Genomic DNA, 18,797 nt, shown 5'->3' on the forward strand with positions numbered 1-18,797 from the left:
CCCAAGAAGTGGGCAGAGGCAGGGCAGACACGCCGCGCGTCACCTGGGCTTTTGGGCGGGGGGCAGCGGGGGCGGCGGTGCGTGCGGGTCTTTGCACTTTACACTATTCGGTGGCCAGAGAATGGGACTGGGGGGCCATGGCTTTGCTCAGGGGGTGCGAGGTTTTACATTCGTCGGAGAGAGAATCGAAGCGAAGACCCCATTGCCCTGAACCCCGCATGACTCTTATCATTGGCACTTGGCGGCACATGCCCCGTGCTCCGAGCACAGAGCACACAGGGGAGAAGGGGAGACGCCAGGCACTGTGGAGTTAGCCATCTTCTGGTGGCGCCCGATACTAGTGTCAGGGAGCGGAGGGGATTTGTAACCGAAAGGAAGGGTGCGTTTCTGGACCCCGGGCAGAGCGGGCATCAGCTCCCCGCCCCCGCAGGGCCGGTGCACGAGAGGTTGTGTACTCTGTGCACGTGGCAAGCCTGATGTGCACGCTGTCTAGAGTGTATTTCTCATATGCTGAGCCTAACATCTTCTTGACTGCGCCCCACTTCCTCCCAGTATCCATGCCTTGCAGGCTGCACCCATTCAGGATCCACGCTGTGCAGGCTGCGCCCCTGCAGTATCCACGCGGTGCAGGCTGCGCCCCTGCAGGATCCCTGCCTTGCATGCTGTGCCCCTCCAGTATTCACGCTGTGCAGGCTGCGCCCCTGCAGGCTCCATGCCTTGCAGGCTGTGCCCCTGCAGGATCCCTGCCTTGCAGGCTGCGCCCCTGCAGGATCCCTGCCTTGCAGGCTGCGCCCCTGCAGGATCATGTGCCCTGCAGGCAGCCCCCCTAGAGGATCCATGCCTTGCAGGCTGCACCCCTGCAGGATCCTGTGCCTTGCAGGCTGCCCCCGCAGGATCCATGTCTTGCAGGCTGCGCCCCTGCAGGATCCTGTGCCTTGCAGGCTGCGCCCCTGCAGGATCCTGTCCCTTGCAGGCTGCACCCCTGCAGGATCCATGCCTTGCAGGTTGCGCCCCTCCAGTATCCATGCCTTGCAGGCTGCGCCCCTGCAGGATCCATGCCTTGCAGGTTGCGCCCCTCCAGTATCCATGCTGTGCATGCTGTGCCCCTGCAGGATCCATGCCTTGCAGGCTGCGCCCCTCCAGTATCCATGCCTTGCAGGCTGCGCCCCTGCAGGATCCCTGCCTTGCAGGCTGCGCCCCTGTAGGATCCCTGCCTTGCAGGCTGCGCCCCTCCAGTATCCACGCTGTGCATGCTGCGCCTCTGCAGGATCCATGCCTTGCAGGCTGCGCCCCTGCAGGATCTATGCCTTGCAGGCTGCGCCCCTGCAGGATCCCTGCCTTGCAGGCTGCGCCCCTCCAGTATCCACGCTGTGCAGGCTGCACCCCTGCGGGATCCATGTCTTGCAGGCTGCGCCCCTGCAGGATCCATGCCTTGCAGGCTGTGCCCCTGCAGGATCCTGTGCCTTGCAGGCTGCGCCCCTGCAGGATCCTGTGCCTTGCAGGCTGCGCCCCAGCAGGATCCTGTGCCTAGCAGGCTGCGCTCCTGCAGGCTGCACCCCTGCAGGATCCTGTGCCTTTCAGGTTGTGGCCCTGAAGGATCCATAACTTTCAGGCTGCACCCCTGCAGTATCCACGCTGTGCAGGCTGCACCCCTGCAGGATCCCTGCCTTGCAGGCTGCGCCCCTCCAGTATCCATGCTGTGCATGCTGTGCCCCTGCAGGATCCATGCCTTGCAGGCTGCGCCCCTGCAGGATCCTCTGCCTTGCAGGCTGCACCCCTGCAGGATCTATGACTTGCAGGCAGCGCCCCTGCAGGATCCTGTGCCTTTCAGGCTGCGCCACTGCAGGATCCTGTGCCTTGCCGGCTGCGCCCCTCAGGATCCATGCCTTGCAGGCTGCTCCCCTGCAGGATCCATGCCTTGCAGGCTGCGCTCCGGCAGGATCAATGCCTTGCAGGCTGCACCCCTGCAGGATTCTGTGCCTTGCAGGCTGCGCCCCTGCAGGATCCATGGCTTGCAGGCTGTGCCCCTCCAGTATCAACGCTGTGCAGCCTTCGCCCCTGCAGGATCCATGCCTTGCAGGCTGCGCCCCTCCAGTATGAACGCTGTGCAGGCAGCCTTTGCCCCTGCAGGATCCATGCCTTGCAGGCTCCGCCCTTCATTATCAACACTGTGCAGCCTATGCCCCTGCAGGATCCATGCCTTGCAGGCTGCGCCTCTCCAGGCTGCGCGCCTGCAGGATCCTTGCCTTGCAGGCTGAGCCCTGCATGATCCATGCCTTGCAGGCTGCGCCCCTGCAGTATCCACGCTGTGCAGGCTGCACCCCTGCAGGATCCTTGCCTTGCAGGCTGCGCCCCTCCAGTATCCACGGTGTGCAGGCTGCGCCCCTGCAGGATCCTGTGCCGTGCAGGCTGCACCCCTGCAGTATCCACGCTGTGCAGGCTGCACCCCTGCAGGATCCATGACTTGCAAGCAGCGCCCCTGCAGGATCCTGTGCCTTTCAGGCTGCGCCACTGCAGGATCCTGTGCCTTGTCGGCTGCGCCCCTCAGGATCCATGCCTTGCAGGCTGCTCCCCTGCAGGATCCATGCCTTGCAGGCTGCGCTCTGGCAGGATCCATGCCTTGCAGGCTGCACCCCGCAGGATTCTGTGCCTTGCAGGCTGCGCCCCTGCATGATCCATGGCTTGCAGGCTGTGACCCTCCGGTATCAACGCTGTGCAGCCTTCGCCCCTGCAGGATCCGTGCCTTGCAGGCTGTGCCCCTGCAGGATCCATGCCTTGCAGGCTGCGCCCCTCCAGTATGAACGCTGTGCAGGCAGCCTTTGCCCCTGCAGGATCCATGCCTTGCAGGCTCCGCCCTTCATTATCAACACTGTGTATCCTATGCCCCTGCAGGATCCATGCCTTGCAGGCTGCGCCTCTCCAGGCTGCGCGCCTGCAGGATTCTTGCCTTGCAGGCTGAACCCTGCATGATCCATGCCTTGCAGGCTGCGCCCCTGCAGTATCCACGCTGTACAGGCTGCACCATCCATGCCTTGCAGACTGTGCCTGTGCCTCGCAGGCTGCGTCCCTCCAGTATCCATACCTTGCAGGCTGCCCCCTGCAGGGTCCTGTGTCTTGCATGCTGCGCTCCTGCAGGATTCATGCCTTGCATGCTGCCCCCTGCAGGTTCCTGTGCCTTGCATGCTGCGCTCCTGCAGGATCCATGCCTTGCAGGCTGCCCCCCTGCTGGATCCATGCCTTGCAGGCTGCGCTCCGGCAGGATCCATGCCTTGCAGGCTGCACCCCTGCAGGATTCTGTGCCTTGCAGGATGCGCCCCTGCAGGATCCATGCCTTGCAGGCTGCCCCCCCTGCAGGATCCATGCCTTGCAGGCTGCCCCGTGCAGGATCCTGTGCCTTGCTTGCTGCGCTCCTGCAGGATCCATGCCTTGCAAGCTGCGCCTCTGCAGGATCCATGCCTTGCAGGCTGCGCTCCTGCAGGATCCATGCCTTGCAGGCTGCGCCCCTGCAGGATCCATGCCTTGCAGGCTGCGCCTCTGCAGGATCCTGTGCCTTGCAGGCTGCCCCCCTGCAGGATCCTGTGCCTTGCATGCTGCGCCTCTGCAGGATCCATGCCTTGCAGGCTGCCCCCTGCAGGATCCTGTGCCTTGCAGGCTGCCCCCCTGCATGATCCTGTGCCTTGCATGCTGCGCCTCTGCAGGATCCATGCCTTGCAGGCTGCGCCCCTGCAAGATCCATGCCTTGCATGCTGTGCTCCTGCAGGATCCATGCCTTGCAGGCTGCCCCCCTGCAGGATCCTGTGCCTTGCATGCTGCACCTCTGCAGGATCCATGCCTTGCAGGCTGCCCCCTGCAGGATCCTGTGCCTTGCAGGCTGTCCCCCTGCAGGATCCTGTGCCTTGCATTCTGCGCTCCTGCAGGATCCATGCCTTGCAAGCTGCACCTCTGCAGGATCCCTGCCTTGCAGGCTGCGCTCCTGCAGGTTCCATGCCTTGCAGGCTGCACCCCTGCAGGATGCATGCCTTGCAGGCTGCCCCCTTGCAGGATCCTGTGCCTTGCATGCTGCGCCCCTGCAGGATCCATTCCTTGCACGCTGCGCCCCCACAGGATCCATTCCTTGCAGGCTGCGCCCTTGCAAGCTGCTCCCCTGCAGGATGCTGTACCTTGCAGGCTGCCCCCCTGCAGGATCCTGTGCCTTGCAGGCTGCGCCTCTGCAGGATCCTGTGCCTTGCAGGCTGCTCCCCTGCAGGATCCTGTACCTTGCAGGCTGCCCCCCTGCAGGATCCTGTACCTTGCAGGCTGCGCCTCTGCAGGATCCTGTGCCTTGCAGGCTTCGCCCCTCTGCAGGATCAATTCCTTGCTGGCTGTGCCCCTCCAGTATCCACACTGTGCAGGCTGCCCCCCTGCAGGATGCTGTACCTTGCAGGCTGCGCCCCTGCACGATCCATGCCTTGCAGGCTGTGCTCCTGGAGGATCCATGCCTTGCAGGCTGCGCCCCTGCACGATCCATGCCTTGCAGGCTGCGCCCCTGCCCGACCCATGCCTTGCAGGCTGCGCCCCTGCAGGATCCATGCCTTGCAGACTGCCCCCCCCCCCCTGCAGGATCCTGTGCCTTGAGGCTGCGCCCCTCCAGGATCAACGCTGTGCAGGCTTTGCCCCAATGATGTTTCGCACATTGAGGTGTAAATGTTGCACGAAAGTTCGTGCAGTGCCCGGGTTCTGTGCACGTTTGCAGCAAAACATGCACACAGCCGTAAACGCCACCTGCCATATCCGTGCATGGCGGGAGACATGTTCCTGCATTCCTGGGAATCGGCCTCTTTACGGGTGTAAAAAGGTGTCCGTTTCACCAGAGTTCAGTGCGTTTCCACCCACATCGAGAGCGGCCGAGATGCTGCGGGTTTTGTGGGGGCAGACTCAGCCGGGGCCGCACGCATTGGTGCACCCTGCTGCCTGGGGGTAAGGCCTGCATGGAGGTTGCAGTTTGCAGGAATCCCATGTTTTGTCCTCGGTTCCAGGTGGCACCCCTTGCCCCGCAGAGGTCTATAAGGGAAGCAGGCTGGGCTATCCTTGGCGCTCGTGCAATCGAGGGTATTCAATCCTGATTGGCTTATCCGCCAGGAATCTCATTTGCTGATGTTTCATTGTTGTATAACAAGATTGTATTGCATTTTTCAATAACATTAAAATAAAACTCACGGTTATTACATTTAGAATCATTGTTTTACCTGGCAAAGCTTTTGTTTATCAATAGTTCAGGAAACCATGCTCGGCAGTCATGATGTACTGAGTCAGATCCTCACCCCTGGCCATATATAGCCTGAATGCCCACTGGGGCTGCCTGCCAGATCCCTGCCCCAGGCCACAAATAGCCTGAATGCCCACTGGGGCTGCCTGCCAGATCCCTGCCCCAGGCCACAAATAGCCTGAATGCCCACTGGGGCTGCCTGCCAGATCCTCACCCGAGCCCACAGATAGCCTGAATGCCCACTGGGGCTGCCTGCCAGATCCCTGCCCCAGGCCACAAATAGCCTGAATGCCCACTGGGGCTGCCTGCCAGATCCCTGCCCCAGGCCACAAATAGCCTGAATGCCCACTGGGGCTGCCTGCCAGATCCTCACCCGAGCCCACAGATAGCCTGAATGCCCACTGGGGCTGCCTGCCAGATCCCTGCCCCAGGCCACAAATAGCCTGAATGCCCACTGGGGCTGCCTGCCAGATCCTCACCCGAGCCCACAGATAGCATGAATGCCCACTGGGGCTGCCTGCCAGATCCTCACCCCAGTCCACAGATAGCCTGAATGCCCACTGGGTTGCCTGGCAGATCCCTGCTCCAGGCCACAAATAGCCTGAATGCCCACTGGGGCTGCCTGCCAGATCCTCACCCCAGGCCACAAATAGCCTGAATGCCCACTGGGGCTGCCTGCCAGATCCTCACCCCAGGCCACAAATAGCCTGAATGCCCACTGGGGCTGCCTACCAGATCCTCACCCCAGCCCACAGATAGTCCGAATGCCCACTGGGGCTGCCTGCCAGATCCCTGCTCCAGGCCACAGATAGCCTGAATGCCCACTGGGGCTGCCTGCCAGATCCCTGCCCCAGGCCACAGATAGCCTGAATGGCCACTGGGGCTGCCTGCCAGATCCTCACCCCAGGCCACAAATAGCCTGAATGCCCACTGGGGCTGCCTACCAGATCCTCACCCCAGCCCACAGATAGCCTGAATGCCCACTGGGGCTGCCTGCCAGATCCCTGCCCCAGGCCACAGATAGCCTGAATGCCCACTGGGGCTGCCTGCCAGATCCTCACCCCAGGCCACAGATAGCCTGAATGCCCACTGGGGCTGCCTACCAGATCCTCACCCCAGCCCACAGATAGTCCGAATGCCCACTGGGGCTGCCTGCCAGATCCCTGCTCCAGGCCACAGATAGCCTGAATGCCCACTGGGGCTGCCTGCCAGATCCCTGCCCCAGGCCACAGATAGCCTGAATGGCCACTGGGGCTGCCTGCCAGATCCTCACCCCAGGCCACAAATAGCCTGAATGCCCACTGGGGCTGCCTACCAGATCCTCACCCCAGCCCACAGATAGCCTGAATGCCCACTGGGGCTGCCTGCCAGATCCCTGCCCCAGGCCACAGATAGCCTGAATGCCCACTGGGGCTGCCTGCCAGATCCTCACCCCAGGCCACAGATAGCCTGAATGCCCACTGGGGCTGCCTGCCAGATCCCTGCCCCAGGCCACAAATAGCCTGAATGCCCACTGGGGCTGCCTGCCAGATCCTCACCCGAGCCCACAGATAGCCTGAATGCCCACTGGGGCTGCCTGCCAGATCCTCACCCGAGCCCACAGATAGCCTGAATGCCCACTGGGTTGCCTGGCAGATACCTGCTCCAGGCCACAAATAGCCCGAATGCCCACTGGAGCTGCCTGCCAGATCCTCGCCCCAGGCCACAAATAGCCTGAATACCCACTGGGGCTGCCTGCCAGATCCTCACCCCAGTCCACAGATAGCCTGAATGCCCACTGGGTTGCCTGGCAGATCCCTGCTCCAGGCCACAAATAGCCTGAATGCCCACTGGGGCTGCCTGCCAGATCCTCACCCCAGGCCACAAATAGCCTGAATGCCCACTGGGGCTGCCTGCCAGATCCTCACCCCAGGCCACAAATAGCCTGAATGCCCACTGGGGCTGCCTACCAGATCCTCACCCCAGCCCACAGATAGCCTGAATGCCCACTGGGGCTGCCTGCCAGATCCTCACCTCAACACACAGATAGCCTGAATGCCCACTGGGGCTGCCTGCCAGATCCTCACCCCAGTCCACAGATAGCCTGAATGCCCACTGGGGCTGCCTGCCAGAGCCCCGCCCCAGCCCACAGATAGTCGAAATGCCCGCTGGGGCTGTGGCAGAGGACAGTGCTGTACCCGATGCAAGGGTCTGGCGAGGATTGGCGCCAGAGGACCCACTACCCCTGAGCACTTGACAGGCTTACTATTAGACAGCGCAGGTGATCCTGGGCCGCCTCTGGTGTGTTCGGAATGCCCCCGTGTTGCCTCTCTGAGCAGGTTATCAATACACTCCCTACAGCTTCGGTACACAGTGTTCATATCGAACCCTTTATATTCAATGCCCATATCTCGAATATCTTGAAAACCTTTCTAGTGAATTCATTTAGGGGTGCGGTAAAGCGTTCAATATTTTTGTGGAATGGTCAGGGTGGGTTTATTAGAGGTTGGACATGGGAGTTTGCATTAAAAAGTGCATTATTCATAAATGGAGACACGGTATGAACGAAGGTGGACAGGCGCAACATTCGGGAGATATGGACTGTGCCAAAATGTGCCAAAATGTGCCATCATGACAGGGTGTCACCACCTCAGGGATGGTTAAAACGGGTATCTGACAAACATGTATGATGGCGCCTCTTAATGGATTAGCCATGAAAAAGAAATATATGCTCAAAAAATGGGTAAACATGAATTATTTCAGACCTCCGAACACCGAAGCTGTCAAAAGTAGAATTTGGCCAACATTGGCAACATGGCAAGTTTTAGTCACACGTGCAGATTTGCTGTATCATGGGGAAGACATTTAAAAGCGGTTGTTGGCTTGCTCTTAACAAATAAGTCTATTTCTGTAATGTATTGGTGTCTGTAATTTATTGTCCGTAAATTATTGGTGCAAGCGTAAAAAATAGAATTTGGAAAAATTGGCAAAGTGACAACTCTAGGTCCCTAGAAAGAGCTACTGTCATGGACCATGCATTACACTGAGTGCTTATTTTCTCTAACCCGGGCAGCCAAGCTCGGTCCTCCAGCTCTGCAATGTACAGCGTCTTCAGCAGCATGGCCTCCAGCTGCCCGAGATCTGGGGTCCTCTGCTGTCCTTTGCAGCGAGGGGTCTAACCCCACCAATCAGGCCCCTCTGAACCCACCTTACTTCCTCCCCAGACAATCCTGACTAATGGGGTTTCTTCTCGTATTCTTATCAGGGTATCCTGACTTGTGGGAACTACTAGTTAATCACCTGATTGGGTCAGCTGCCACCCCGTGAGCTGGTATTTCTCAAAGGATGACATAGGTTTTTGAGAAATGTATCATGCCTACGACATCCACATACTTACACACCCAGATGAGTGCCTTTCCACGGCAGTCCTGCATCTTTTCGTCTGGCCGGGCCATGGCTTTTCACAAAATCTCCGCAGTAGAGTTTCAGATAAGGGGGTGTGTTGTAATTCCAGCCAGCCAGTAACAGCTGCATTCTTTCCTCCATGCCTTTGCATTTTCAAAATGGTGAATTTTCTGATTTCTTGTTAACATTGATTGTTTAAACACGAAATGTCTATTCACAAAGTTGTGTTCTGCGAGAGAATGTAAACCTGCTTTTCATAACCCGCAGCACGCAAGGCAGCTATTCCAAATCAAGAGGAGTAAAGCACACAAAGCCCTTGGCAGCACGCAAATGCAGCACACATTTATTTTAGCTTTAAACACGAATCACAGCTTTCAGGGTGTCCCGCGAACATGAGCAATACAAGGACATTAAGTAAACTTCTTGTAGGCAGTTTTTTCCTTCGTTCAATCTGAGTTGAAAAAAACATGTATTTTAAATGTAACCGAGCTTCCTGGTAATGTGAGCACGTTCCGTGTGTTAGTTGTAGCTACCTCGCGTTTTACTTGGGTCCACGTCACAGGTAATTGTAAAGGTTTCATAATGATGTGTGTGTGTGTTGACGTGCATCCCTTGCAGGCTTGTGGCTTGTCTGGGGCTGTTAAGCTGTTCATTAACGGTCACATGCAAACAATATTTGACACAATACGTAACATAAGGTTTATGAAGTATGCATTCTCAATACCCAACCTCACCCTCTAATAAGCGAAACCTTCCAGCCACCCCCCTCTTTGCTCTGCTGAAGTTACCATGAGTGGGGCGGGGATGCCCAGACGTGGGTCCTGAGCCTGCGAGGCCTAGAGACCCCAGTTACTCCTCACTCATGACACCCAACTAGGCTGAAACATGTCTGGTGTTGCTTGGGGTCGCACGCTGAAGGATGTTGCCCTGGACTGCCCAATTGGGGACGGGGTCAAGCATGCTACGCATATGTCCTTTCCCCTTCTGTAATGGCCTGGTCAGCTGAAAGACGGTGGCCTGGAGGGTCGGCCAGAGCAAGGCCAGAGGTTGCGGTTCATGCAAAGCCTTTCAAAGCTTCGCTGGTGTCACCTTTACTCCCCACCATGGCACTGATAGGAGCTCCACCCCCCGCCCTGCCGACATAACTCCAGAAAAATACATGAACTAATTGCATTTCACATCTCTATTGTCCCCAGAGCGCGACCCCTTTTTCCAGACATCCCCCAATCTTAGAAGGAAGCCTCTCGAATCCTCTACTCTCATCCAGGCCTGTTTTCTATTCTTGCAATGACGGCGATGGCCCAGTGCCCATTTTTTGTGTGTTTTTTTGGTCTCTTATGATAACCACCAAAGCCATTTCCATAAACAACTTTTCATATCTGGAGCACACGTGTGGTCCCATTACAGTAACTTTGCGCCGGCGCAACTTAAGTGCGCGTTTGCTCGGTATTGGCACTAGGGAAAGGCTGGCCCTTGTGACATTGCAAAGGTTTTCTAATATGTCGCAGTGTTTGCATTTGCAGCAATGTAACGTGTCTGAACATGCGTAAAAGGACCAGTCCGAGTTCCCGATCCATGTCTCTGCACGTGACTTCACTAATTTTCTCAAAAAGTAGGTGTCAATACTGTTTGCAGCAAGACACATCCTGCGTGCACAGGCACCCTCCCCAGTCTACGTTTTGGACCTGTTCCTTCTTCCCGGGCTGAGCGGGGGAATATACATTCCATGCAAGATTTCTCGACGCTCATGGTAACACGCCCCCTCTCACTCGTATGTTTGTGTGCACCGGTGCCCCCCAGACACTAGCAGAGGGTGCATGACCCATTTTCTTGGATTTGTGACACAGGTCTGAACACGCACTGGAGTGAACGGTTGCACAGTGCACACCCTCCACCCTCTCACTGCAAACACGAGAGGGCGCTGCCACGTGTGCAGAGACGCGCTGCAGGACCCTGGAATGCACAGGTCTGTGCAGACGCCCTGGGCCCGCGTGCACAGGATTCACACCCTTCGGGGGCCTGCCCGGGGGGGCAGCTTTAGTTTGCATGTTTGGTGTAAACCTGTGTGGAGACGCACGACTGCCCGAATATCCATGCACCTTCACTCTACATTGTGGGTCGGGGAGTGGAGGGGGGTGGGGGGGCTTAACTGTAAGTGTACACATACGCGTTCCTATCCTTTCAATGTCGGGGCCCCATCGAAACGAGTCCCGCTGTCTTTAGGAACTGTGCAGTTTCCATGATGGCTGCGATGTTATGACACGTAAGACTGGTTTGAGCCGGTTTGAACCGGATTTCTGCCCATTTTTACGTTTTCAGAATTTGATATTTACCTTTCAATCGCTCCAGCAGATTGATTTTATATATATAAAAAAGTCTTTAATCCCGTGCCTGATTTTTACCAATATTGTTGGTTACTGGCATTACACCTCAGGGAGGGCGTGGGGACGCCGACCTAGGGGGGTTTAGGAACGAGTCTGACTGCTCAGAGGAGGGATTGGGGAAAAAAAAGCAGAGCAAAATGCATAAAACATGATCATTTAAAACAAAAAACACGTCCGAATAGTATTTACTATGGGCCGACATTTTTCCCCTGGGCTGTACCTACAGGGCTTACATGTATCCCCTGGGCTGTACTTACCAAGGTTGCTGGTGCCCCCTGGGCTGTACCTACAGGGCTTACATGTATCCCCAGGGCTGTACTTACCGAGGTGGCACGCACCACTGGGATGTATCTACAGTGCTTACATGTGTACAAGAGGGCAGAGAAACCTCTGACGGGCCCATGGGATCAGAGCTCACCCTCTAGTACCTTAAAACGAGATAGCTGCACCTTGAGGAGGATGGGGGCAGGATTCTCTTACTCCAACACCAATCAATAAGGACAACTCAAATGGTTTGGCAAAGGGAAGTCCGTTTAATGACAAGTACAAAAATCAGGGAAACATTAGGAAATCGTCAGTGATGCGATCGCCCGTCTCGCTTTAACTTTCACAATCTTCATTCTAACAGCAATACATATAGGCAAAAATGCGTCATCATTGACGTGTAACACTCAAAAGTTTGTCATGCAATTCTATTGGTTGGAAAAGGTAACTTAAGTATAGGTGCTATATCTGTATATGGTAACGGGGTGTGAGGATTGGATAACTCTTATCGGGTGGGAGTCTAAGCCCATCACTCTATATCACTAGTGTTAGACGTCACTAAGAGTACAACGTCTCATTGGTTCTACTAGCTATAGGACCCTTAATTATTTGGTCCATTGTGATTGGGTCGGTTTCACCCCTAGGCATAAATCTCCACTTTAATTAGCTGCATGCAGAATGGTCACCCAGATGTGGTATGCCCCAAGATTCACCCTGCCTCCCTTCCATCAATCAGTACTTTAGGGCTATGTGTCAATTAGTTGGCTGAGGATGGCCTCGAAATGTAGCTTCTTATCAGGAAAAGTTATGGCATCCTCTGGTCTGGGTGATATCAGACGTTGGTACCTCACCGCACCTGCCTGGTCACGTGTTAGTACACCATGAAGCTCCTTCGTTTTCCTTCTATTTGCGTATTTGATTCTCCCTTCGGCCTCGCCACCTGCCTGGGCCTCCTTATCTCGACCTTCACAGGAAGGCTGCTATGCTCTGATGTTTCGATTCTTCGAAGTTGCCGCTCTCCTCCCTTCCTTAGGTTGACCTCGAATTCCCAGATTCCGCTCTTTCGTTTGGCTTTGTGCTGGTATATGAATCCTGGCCTGTTTGTCCCCTCCCATCCTGGGCTTAATTCTGCTTTTGCAAAATGGATTCGCACTTGTATAATGTGCTTCTTTGAGGTAGATATATAGTTGGCACTTGCCGCTCAATTCTTCTACTAAGCATAGCAAGCAGTACTGTTTCCTTAGCTTCTTGCGTTCCAAGCCTATTTACAGGCGTCAGCCAGTTGCATATTTTCATCCTACTTCATGGTTACTTTTCTTTATATTTCAACATCGTTTCTTCTTCTAAGTCCATTACATCATTATTCCTTACATTTCGTCTTTGCGTGTCATCTTTTGATTGTCGCTTTGTTCATCTGTACGTCTGTCTGGGCCCTTGTGTTGTCACCATTCGCCTTCAATGAAGGCCCTTTGGGTCTCTTCGGGGACAGTTTGTAAGTAGTCTTCATTTCGTGTCAGCTGCTTGTGCGTTTGTCTCAATGGGTACCGTGCTGCCCATGGTTGTCTGGTTACTGGCACTTCAACAGGTATTACTCTTCTGATGGTCACTGGACAGAGCCCTAGTGCTGCTCTCTGTTGGTTTATTTGCTCCTTATAAGTCACATATCTCAGTGAGTATGTTCCTGGTATTTCAAAATGGGTGGCTGGAGTGCAGGCCATATCTGGGACCTCCTCCACATTCCCCCCTCTGGTCGGTTCATCAACCACTTCTGCTTCCTCCTTTGGATTCGTCTTGCTTGGTTCTTCTGTATCCATTTCTTCATCTTCTGGGTTTGTACATGATGGTGTGAAGGAGTGTCTCTTTGGGTTCTTTCAAGGTTCTTGCTGTTTGTCTATGTTCTAGGTCATTATCTGGCACTGTCCATTCGGGCTGCAATAGATCAATTTTTCTTCATACTTTCTTCCTTTTCTGGGATACACAAACTTTATTCCTTCTGGCGCATATTCGCTGGCCTTCACAAAGTCTCTTATTTCCTCATCAGTCAGGTCTCTGGGCTTCCATGCTGGTTTGACATTGATCATGATCTTCATCCCTATGGCTTTCTTCGCAGTTTTCTGGCATTGTGAGATGATTATCTTGATAACACAAAATCCTAATAGTATCATCAGTAGCAGAGCTCCCAGGAACTTGAATATGTCTGCCATCCATTGTGGGACCCATGAGAATAGTTTTCCAAACCAGCTGTCAGCATCAACTTCGTCAGTTTCATCGATCATCTGGTTCTGTAGGTTTGTCAGCATACTTATGGGTTCTGTTAAGGTTCCATTTTCTTCGTCATGTGACAGAATAAATGTGCAACATTATTCTCCGATTTTTGCGCAAACACCTCCATCCATCGCTGTGATCATGTCAAGCACATATCTGTTCTGTAGAGTCATCAATCAGATTGCTCTTAGTTCTTCTTTAATTACGTTGGATCCTTTTATGGTAGTGCTGATGGTCTGCAATAACTCCCATCTGGTTATCTGCAACCATTTGGTATTTACTCCAACTTGGATTCTTGGCATGAAGATTTTTGTGAACACTGATGAGGTGAGGCTGAAAACCTGTGTTCATACGGGATTGCATGGAATGCTTCTTCTAATTTGGCAGAAAAGTAATTTTCTCTCTTCATTCAGGATACCAGCTCTACAGATCTCCTTTTCCTCAGGTGGGCATCTGCTTTTGGGAAACTGTCAATATTCAGGTCACTTTTCGGGATCACAAGTGCAGGAACGTGGATGTTCACTATCGTGCATATGCCTCTCCAGTTCTTTGGCAGTCTGATGTATACTTTGGATCCACACGCCCAGTAATGATCCATAATCACTGGGGTTCCGTGAGTCATTCCTGGAGCTTCAAAAATGTGTCCGCAGTTCTGATTCTCTCCCATCTTCCTCGTGCCATTGTTCCTGAAACACAATTTTGGGCTTTCCAGTGGCACTATCTGCAAGGGTCCTCCTCTGTCTGACCTATGTTAGTAATTTTGTTAGTTTTGGCCATAAATGTTTTCACAGTCTTTGTGAGTTTTCTGTTGCTTCCTTGCAGGCTCCAAGTACCATCCAAGCTCGGCAGATCACCACTCCTTCTTCCTATCCGTTTGGTGAAAGCACCATGCCTCAAATCTGCATTTGGCCTCTGTTTTTCCAAATTTGAGCTTCTTCTGGAGTTTTTCCCTGTACGTTCAGTCTCAGGTTTATTTCCCAGCTTATTTCTGTTCCATTAACTTCATGCTTTTCGTACCTGATCACGTGATTCCTAGTATGGGCTCTATTTCTTGTCTTAATGTCCTGGACGTAGCCATCTTCATTGGGGTAATCCGTTTCTGTTGCCCATATCAATGAGGCATCCCTCCCCATAAACTGTCCTCTGGTGTTGCACATTGGTATGTGTGACAGACAGTGTGCTGTCGGGACATCAATTTCTACAGCCACGAAGATCTTGGATTTCCCGATGCTGTACTGTAGGAGTGCACAAACAAAGCATTCGCCTTCTGATTTCCTTCTTCCGACTTTTTTCATGTGCTGGTACCAAATGTTGTTTCCTAGATCTGCTGTGCTGTCCAGGCAGTCATTCAGTTCATTGCTATCTTCATGTGGGCTTCTCTTGATTCTTAGTGTCTTCCTGTAGTTAGCTATAACTACATCTCTAAACGGGTCTGTGTGACTTTTCCTTGCTGGGGGTCTCTCGGGCATGCTGGTCAGTGGAGCAGGTTTCTTTATTTGCATCGATGCGTTAGGTGGAGGTTTTGCAATTCTCTCCTTCTCCTCTCGCATTCTTTTCCTGCCCTCTATAAGTGCCTTTATCAGCCACCAGCCAGCCACCGGCCCAGTGTATGGCTGCATCGTGGGCCTGGTACTTGTTCCTTGCGTTGGAACTTGTGTGCTTGTCAATACAGTCTCTGCGGTTTTATTTTTCAGTTCCTCCTGCCGTTTCTTCGCGCTATCTACAAACGGGAATAAATGATCTATCAACATTTGTGTCCTTGCAGCAAATTCTCTCGTAGCCGCTTCTGTCTTCTCGAGGGCTTTTGCTATGTCCGCTTTAGTTTGCTTTTCACTTGATTCTTTTCGGTCTCTCTCATTATTTACTAGGACGGGTTGTTTGGTAGGCAGTCTTTGCTTTGCTTGAGGTTCTGTGGCCATTGACACTCGCCCTGGCTCCTGTGCATTCAGTGTGTGGGTGCGTGTAGTTGTCTGTGCTATGTTTCCATTAATTCCGTGCTGACCATGTCTCCAGCTTTTCTCTTCATTCGTTACCACAAGTGTGTATGTATCACTGCTAATTACATTCATTTTCAGTTCATTTGCCTTACCATCAGATTTCCTCGGGTCTGGGATAACCATATAAGGTCTGGGTGCTTTTGTGGGACTCATGCGTACACCATCAGGTGGGTGCACTGAAATTGGAATGCTTCGTACACCAATAAAAAATGCATTTCTGATCAAAGATAGCAAAATAATGATAAACACAATGCATAAATACATGATAGTGTGGTAGGTTAGACGGCATAATTTCCTTCCAGAGAAGCGAGGGCGCCTCTCTGCTTGTGGGAGGACCAGTTTACTGTTCTGGGCCCCCATCTTGATTATTGTTTTCCCCTAATTCGATATTGTTCTCAAACAGTTTGTGTCATAAATTGTCTGGTGCTTCACAAGTGTCACTCCTCTTGCGGGTGACGATTGTCTCTTTGATACAGGATACAGTTCTCTTACTAGAGTATGGAAAAAATAGATTAGACTTTGGGGAGTCACTTTTACTGTGCATACTCAAAGTAGGTGAGTTCCCAGTCCATCCGCCGAATCTGCTTCAGTCCTGAGGTCATGCTGGCCACTGTTCACTGTGAAGGAATGGGAAAATGGCAATAAAACAACAAAGGTGAATTTCTTGTCTCTGCTCCCTCGATCTGTCCCTCGGTGGAAAGATGAAGTGCTTGCCTCAGCTTCCTTGATCTGTCCCTCGGCAGAAGGTTTCACTGGAATCTCCTCATACAATTTCTCTGAAAGTTGGACAGCTCCACTTGCAGCATGATACCATGGAGGAGCGTTCCCATCTGTGTGACGTTAGCTGGATCTCTGATGAATGTGAGGACGTCAACCTCGAAAGGTCACCCACCATTTCCGGAAAGTCAGTGACTAGTCGAAAGAGGACATTATGTGCCAGTCGGCTGTCTTCGGGTGACAGGGACATTTGTCCTGCCTTGCTGGGTTGAGGATTACAGGCCCTTCCCTTGACGTGAACAGTCCTTGCACTTTCCTGATGCGTGAAGTGCGACTAAATAACTGAGTTTGTTCCACAGCTGGCTCAAATGTTCAAATTTTCTGGATCTCTAATAAACATGAGAGTGTCTGTGGTTCTCCCGACAATATCTGGGCACTCCTCTATGATGCGAAAGAAAAGCGTATTGATGAGTTCATCTATAATCGCCTGTGGTGGAAGCATTTGTGTCCTTTTCACTGTACTCAGGCAGTACAATGAAGGCTTCCGTGATGACGGTAAGTAGTTGCCAGATTACTTTCTTGTTGGCAGGATCTTAGATAAAGTCTGTGACACTGGTGACCCTCCCTACCAGCGACAGATATGTTACCAATACGAAATGGAAGTAGTTAAGCACGTCCTTTGTGATGTCTCTACTGGGGACACCATAAGTGCTGCCAAACAAAGTCTTGATATTTGATGATTCGGGATGCTGTGTTTTACTCTTAAAGTAAAAGTCATTGATCACTGTCTGTCAGAGTCTTGTTTCTCAACAATGCTTAAGTGTGGTTTGGTTTACAAGCTCATGTCAACAAACGTGTTATGGCTTAAGTGCACAATTTTCTTCTTCACTCTGGAACTAAGATGCACAGAGTGTCCATTTATGTCTTATCCCCTTTTGCTTAGAGGAAATGTCCAGTTTAAGCCACAACTTGCACAAGGGTTCTATTTGTCTTGGCTTTGCTGCTCATGCATCCTTCTTCCTAGTCATGGATCTCGTCTGCCTCGTCATGGATCTCATCTGCACGTGCTGAGGTTCTTCCCTGTTGTCTGTGGTTTCTTCCCGGTGGGGTGCAGCTAGAGGGCTTTCTCCGAAATAGGGCTTAATGTCATTGAGGAAAATCCATGCTCTCCTGCCCTGCAGTTTCAGAGCTGAAGGAGTGCAGTCCTCCAAGATGAAAGGACCATTGAATCTCGGTTCGTCCAACTTTTTCCTCATATGGTTTTTCACCAACACGGCATCTCCAGGGAAGATGAGTGGAACACGTCGACCTTGAACTGCATCTGTTTCAGTGTCTCCTGCTGTGTTTTGTGCTGCGCTGCACCCTTTTCGTCGTCGCTGCAGTTGGTCTGAAATTACAGTAAGGCTGGATGTCATGCAGTTCAGATATTCTTGCCTTTCGGTTCCCAGGACCTCTCGGGTTGTTTGGGCATCACATCTAGCTCTGTCTTGAGGGCTTAGGGGGGTATTCATTCTTCTTCCTGTGACTATCTCGAGCGGCGTAAAATGATGGTCGGAGCCTGGTTGGTTCCGAAGAGCATACAATGCCAATGGAAGGCAGTGCAACCATCCCCTCTTTAGAGCAAGCTTCAACTTGGCTATCCTTTCCTTTAACAAGCCATTGAGCCTCTCACAAATACCATTACCTTCCAGATGATACGCAGACGAGAACTTGTGCTTTATACCAAGCAACAAGCTAATCGGTTCAAAGACTGCATTTACAAAATGAGCCCCATTATCTGATCTCACCACTTCACACACCCCCCATCTAGGGAACACTTCCCTCACTAGGAATTTGGCCGCACAGGTAGAGCCTGGGTGTGTAAATGGACCTGCTTCTATCCATCTAGAGAATGGACACACCACTACAATTAAGTATCTGTACCCGTTGCAATGTGAATCAATACATGAGAATGTGAATAAACATTCCTGTCTAAAAGTACATAGATATATTTGACTTTTCGTATTTGATTGAAATAAGATATCGAAGAAGGAATCGAATTTTTCGAAAATTTGCAGCCCTATAGAAGGGCCAACTGAGATGCGCCAGTTTTAATAAGGCAGAGTTGCCTTGTTTCTTCATTTGCAGTTTATTAAGGTCCTTGTGCTATAGGACTAGATTTAAACTGGCAGCTCCAATTTTACCTGACACTGAAGGTGAATTTTATATATATAATTTAAACAAAGAAAGAAAGAGAAGAAAATAACTTGTGGTGCCCACCTCTCCGATACTTCTGTAATTTTTCATCATTGACGTGTATCACTCAAAAGTTTGACATGCAATTCTATTGGTTGGAAAAGGTAACTTAAGTATAGGTGCTATATCTGTATATGGTAACGGGGTGTGAGGATAGGATAACTCTTATCGGGTGGGCGTCTAAGCCCATCCCTCTACATCACTCGTGCTAGACGTCACTAAGAGTACGACGCCTCATTGGTTGTACTAGCTATAGGACCCTTGATTATTTGGTCCATTTTGATTGGGTGGGTTACACCCCTAGGC

General features: G+C 52.5%; 1 protein-coding gene across 1 annotated transcript in view; it reads left to right on the forward strand.

Moving 5' to 3' along the window:
- Positions 1-18,797, forward strand: part of TMEM132B (transmembrane protein 132B) — a 2,267,570-nt gene that overhangs the window by 4,660 nt on the left and 2,244,113 nt on the right. The gene's annotated exons all lie outside the window — the stretch shown is intronic.

Source organism: Ambystoma mexicanum, chromosome 10, assembly GCF_040938575.1.
Source record: "Ambystoma mexicanum isolate Mex_15411 chromosome 10, UKY_AmexF1_1, whole genome shotgun sequence".
NCBI classification, from domain to species: Eukaryota; Metazoa; Chordata; class Amphibia; order Caudata; family Ambystomatidae; genus Ambystoma; species Ambystoma mexicanum.